We start from the raw sequence: 5,527 nt of genomic DNA, 5'->3' as shown, positions 1-5,527 counted from the left end.
TCCTAAATGAGCGACTTTATCAGTTTCAGCTTTATCCCTCCTTTAGTCTGCTTTCCCTATCAGAATGGCCCCTGCTTCCTGAGAACACCAGAAATCCAGAGGGCGCCCACATTTCCTTAGACTGTCTCCCAAATTCCCTGATTAAAACAAATCCTGTAGTAGATTCTAACACCCTCTTACTGAGACACCCCACAGGTCTCCCTCGCTGCAAGAGGTTATAAGTCAAACTTGTTCAACTAGAGGAGTTTGTTTTTTGGCCTTTGGCTGAAGGGCATTGTCAGGTGGGAGGAGAGAATGGTGAGCTCGGGCCACTGTGGGGTAACTTGCTCCAAAGAGGAACAGAGAAATAACGGTAAAATGGTAGCTTGCAGGGAAACTAGGTCACAGTTTTTCGTTTTGTTTTAAGACAGAGAATTAACAGCATGTTTGTATGTTGAGGGGAAAAACCGAGAGAGACAAATAGTTCCTTTAGTAGGAGGAGAGCTAGCGGATAACGCGGCGTACAGGAAATAGTAATTCAGGCTGGAACCTGGCCCTTCACCTACGCGGCCGGTGTGAGATCCGGGAACGTGACTGGCTGTGGTGTGCACGTTCTCTGCCTGATTATTTCAAAGTTTTTAGTGAAGAGGGTAAAAAAGCGGAAGTCCTACATTCCATAATACTATTACAGTAGTAATAATTGCCCTTTCGAAGTTTCACATCTCAGTTCTTTTGTGCTTTCGTTTCAAAGAGCCTCCCCTTTACCGGAATGTTAACCTGTCAATATTTATCCAACTGGATGGATAGATTCCAAATAAGTCCCATGAACACTGGAAGAAAACCTGATTGCGCCCTGGTTCTCACAACAGCATGGAACATTTCTCACTGTACATTTCTCCAGAAGACATTTCCCCATCCCTACCCCAGGAAAGCCCTATATTGAGAAAAAAACGTAAAATAAACAAGAGAGAACTTCGAAGTCCTCCAACTCTCTGCTTTTCCATGGGATTGCTTAAGTTTTAGAAAAGTTGCCAGTATTGAGGCTCCTAATTTTGTTCCGATTAAATAAAAAACCGTCCTCTCTCAGCAATGATGCAGGAAGGCACGGTAACACAGAAAACCATTTCAGCTGTAAACATTGGCCATTTCAGTTTCCTCAGTGAAGGAGGAGCTAGCAGAGGGATAGGAGAAAGGAATAGGAACGTGTGCTTTTAAGTACGCAAGCGCAATTTGAGAACTGTTTGCAAACTCGTCTTTTTTCCAGCAATTTGGTTAGTATTCAGTTCAGTCGCTCAGGTTAGTACTGACAGTATAATCGGTTTAAAAAACAAAAACAAAACCCTTGTGTGTTACAATGCTGTGAAGAGACCTCGGAATGTAAAGCAAAGTAAAAGAACCAAAAACGCTACTGCGCCCAACGTGGGGCTCGAACCCACGACCCTGGGATTAAGAGTCCCATGCTCTACCGACTGAGCTAGCCGGGCGCCTGTATAAGAGGGTTGATTTTTCTCCTCTTAAAGTGTTTAACGAGATTTGATTTCGTTTCCTTATATTTCTTTATTGGTATAAAAAACTTTTATGTCATGCTATGAGATGTTAACTTCCCAACTGGCTTTAAAAGTTCTTTAAAACAATTCTTTAGCTATACTTATATTTAGTAGTTTTTAGCATTGGCGTATCACAAGAGCACTGAAAAGTTACGTGTCTGTCAGTACAGAATCACTGAATCTTTCTCCTGAAGTGTTTTAAAATATTTACTACCCAATAAGTTGTCTTCTTTACATAAACACGTATCAAGACTGTTCACTTTCTATCGAATGTCATAATGGATTCCTACCATTTTGGACGCAGCACGAATACAAAGTTTTTAATGAAGTTAGTTACACACGCGGAAGAACAGTGGACCTTAGTTATTTCCCTTTAATAAGATCTAGTCAAGGAAAGTTAAACTGAGGAAGAGGAAACCGGTTCAGTTAAAATTAGCCTTCTTTCCCCTAACTGCCTGACAATTCAGAGATAGGACCGTCAGAGGTTGTTACTACACATCCATCACAAAAGACAGGCCAAGAGGCAAGGATTGTAGAGTATGAGTCTTATGGTAAAGAATTAATTCTAGGAGAAAAGAACTAACTTTGATCAAATTATGACAAGCTGAGATAATGGAATAATCTACAGAAATATATATATTCTGAGATACTAGTGCAGTTCTCTAGATAAGGAAATCTGCAGATTTCTGTGATGGGAGTGGTATCTATTCTAGTGCTCAGAATAGCAAGATAAAACCTAATTGTAAACCTGGGAGTCACAAAGAATTCTTAAGAATAGTAATTTCTGAAACCCTAAAACACAGCGTTTACAAGTTAAACACATTGGGCATCATGTTTCCAGGGCTATTTTAATTAAAACAGAGTAATAAAGTATGGCATAAACTATGTTTAGAGTCCTCAAAGTGCCCTAGGATTTAAGTAGAATATTTACAATTTTCAAGCTTGAAATATTAATGAAATTATTCGCCAACAATTATTTTTTCTTGCAGTTGCAAATTCTGGTGTATTGTAACTATTTTGTAACTTGGCAGAATGTATTGGGAAGTGAATTTGTATTTATTTGCATTTTCAACACAATTATTAAGTACCTACCATGTGCAAAGCACTATTCCAATAGATGGAAGTATAAACAGACTCTGATAACCTCAAAAGCCTTAATACCCTATAAGAAAGATATATGCGTAGATTACATACTGATTCTTATATGCACTATTTCCAAAAGTAACTTAAAGTAATTAAAACACATCCATCAGTTCAGTTCAGGCCAGTCGCTCAGTCGTGTCCGACTCTTTGCACACCAGGCCTCCCTGTCCATCACCAACTCCCGGAGTTCACTCAAACTCACCTCTATCGAGTCGGTGATGCCATCCAGCCATCTCATTCTCTGTCATCCCCATCTCCTCCTGCCCCCAATCCCTCCCAGCATCAGAGTCTTTTCCAGTGAGTCAACTCATCGCATGAGGTGGCCAAAGTACTGGAGTTTCAGCTTTAGCATCAGTCCTTCCAATCAACACCCAGGACTGATCTCATTTAAGTTTTCTAATGAATCAGGAAAATAATCACGAACCTCAGACCATAAACTCAATGCATTTTTCCAAGGTACAAGATAAATCAACAATTTAGCCCCCACATAAACAGTTCATCTGATAATGGGTTCAGAAAGAGCTCCAAATTCATAATTGTTAATGAATACACAGTAGGTCCTAGGCACTCAAATTGTGTTTATCACACACAAACAGGAAAGTTAATTAAGGGTTTCACTGGATCCTTAAACAAGTTTGGAGTACTTGACCTTCAAGGTGAACCCTTCTAGGACTATAGTTTTCTTCAGCATTTTCTTGGCCTCAAACCCGCATCTGTCTCCTGCATTGGTAGGCGAGTTCTTTACCACTAGTAACACCTGGGAAGGTGTCCTTTCTTGGCCTACAGTGGTCTAACTCAGGACTCTTCATGAAGAAATTGCAACTAGGATATTTCAGTGAGGGTTAGACAAATTAAACTGCTAGTCTTCCAAGTATATCCATATCCTTTTTATCCATTTATTCATGAATAAAAACTTTTAATTATAATGCTTAACAGGAAGAAGCAGTTGAATTTCCTTTTCCCTTTACTTTCTACGTTTAATTTTTCAGCAAGCCTGCACATCTAAAATCCATCCACATATTTCCACCTCCACTGTGACGACTCTACTCACTCTACATTACTGCTTGCACACTGGACTGCAAGATTTCCAACTAGTCTCTGTATTTCTATTCTTCCCTGTATCTTTCCCCACACAGAAGCAAGAGACTTCATTTAATAATCATATCATTCTGCTTAAAAAACTGCTAATGATCTCATAGTATAATGCCAATAAAGCACAGAAGTCTGTGCTTCTACTCTTCCATATATTTATCATTCTCCATATAGAAGCAAGAGACTTCATTTAATAATTATATCATTTTGCTTACAAAACTGTAATGATCTCATAGTGTAAAGCTAAAAGGAGAGAGAAAAACTAGAAAATCACCATTTGGAAACCATCATCATAGTAAGAATCATCGGATACTATAATTAGTGGGTAAAAGGTGGAGGAATAGCAGGATATTTACATAGTCTCCAGATATTTCTGCATAAGATATTTAGTGGAGAAATCTAAAGCAATGATCAAAGTTAACATCATCATTAGTGGAACAAATTGACACAACGTGCCTCCTAACATAAGGTTCTAATATGAATAGAAGGTTACTTTTGTGGCATTCCTGACAAAAATGCATTATCCAAATTGAATCATGAAAAAACATACAAACCTAAACTGTGGAATATCTTATAAAGCAAATGTTTTTTTGTAAATAGAGTTAATGCCATGAAATCTAAAGAAATATTAAGAAAGTAGCTTCCAGATTAAAGGAGACTAGAGACATGACAACTGAATACAACATGTGATCTTGGATTTTCTTTTGCTGTGAAGGGCATTATTGAGGGATTTGCCAAAATCTGTAAACAAAGTGTAGAAAAAAATAAAGGAATGGTAATTTTCTGATTTTCACAGTTTTAGTGTGGATATTTAAAATGATGTTCTTTTGGGGGAAATACACACGAAGTATTTAGCAGTTTAAAAAATGCTGACGGCTTTCCATTTAAAATCAGATTAAAATTCGAACCATTATGAAATCTGATTCCATATCCACCTCTCTGATTTCATTTCCTGTCACTCTGCTCCGTTTAAGGCCAGACTGACCTGACAGTCCTATAATAAGCCAAGTTTATACTGAGATAACAATCCCAAATTTCAATTAGAGTATCACTCATTCGGCAAGTCATTCCTTAAGTAACAGGTTTAAAGTTCAAACTTCCATTGTCTCTCTCTCTTTTTTTTTTACCAAAAGGTGCAACTATTTGACTGTTTACTCTGTTTCCTGTTTCTTCCCATTGACTGTAAAGGATGAAGTCCTGTCTCGATCATCTCATCGTTTCATCAGCAGGGTGTAACTTGAGTACTTAGGACATAGAGAGCTCAACAAGTAATATTTAATCAAGCTTATCCTTAATTCTACTAGAGTTGTACAAAGAGTACTAATCCTGTAAAATTCCGGCCTAAGCCCAGTGGTGATATCCTTAGAATGCAAGAATGCAACTTTCTTCCTTGTTAGAATAGGTGGATGATGGGGTTACCTCAAATATATTGGGTTAGAACCAGGCCGCCAATGGTGGAGGGAGACCTCTCCCCTACCGTTTTCTCTGGCCTTTGTAAGAGTATAAGAACATCTCTCCGTTTTGCTTTTAAAAAAATAGGAAGCGAAAGAGAAGGATAAAAGATTAATAATAATTCCCAGGAAAAGGACTGGCGCAGCATCTCAAGCAACCAGAAGACAGAACGACATCTACGAACCCAAACCGAAGACGGAACAACCTGGAGCCCACCTAACCCGGGTGAGATAGATTTTGTACATGCGCGTTACCCGCCAGGTGCATTTCCCGCCCCCTCCTTTTCCCACAATCCTCTGTTCCGTGGACCAACG

At 38.8% G+C, this 5,527-nt stretch overlaps 1 non-coding gene across 1 annotated transcript; it reads right to left on the bottom strand.

The window, feature by feature from the left end:
* Window positions 1-1,390: 1,390 nt before the first annotated feature.
* Window positions 1,391-1,463, bottom strand: TRNAK-CUU (transfer RNA lysine (anticodon CUU)). Its single transcript has one exon. It is a non-coding gene; the product is annotated as a tRNA-Lys (tRNA).
* Between the last annotated feature and the right edge of the window lie 4,064 nt (window positions 1,464-5,527).

Source organism: Moschus berezovskii, chromosome 9 (assembly GCF_049115385.1).
Source record: "Moschus berezovskii isolate FMDL1 chromosome 9, NW_MosBer_1.0, whole genome shotgun sequence".
Classification (NCBI taxonomy): Eukaryota; Metazoa; Chordata; class Mammalia; order Artiodactyla; family Moschidae; genus Moschus; species Moschus berezovskii.
This window is presented reverse-complemented; position numbering and strand designations above follow the sequence as displayed.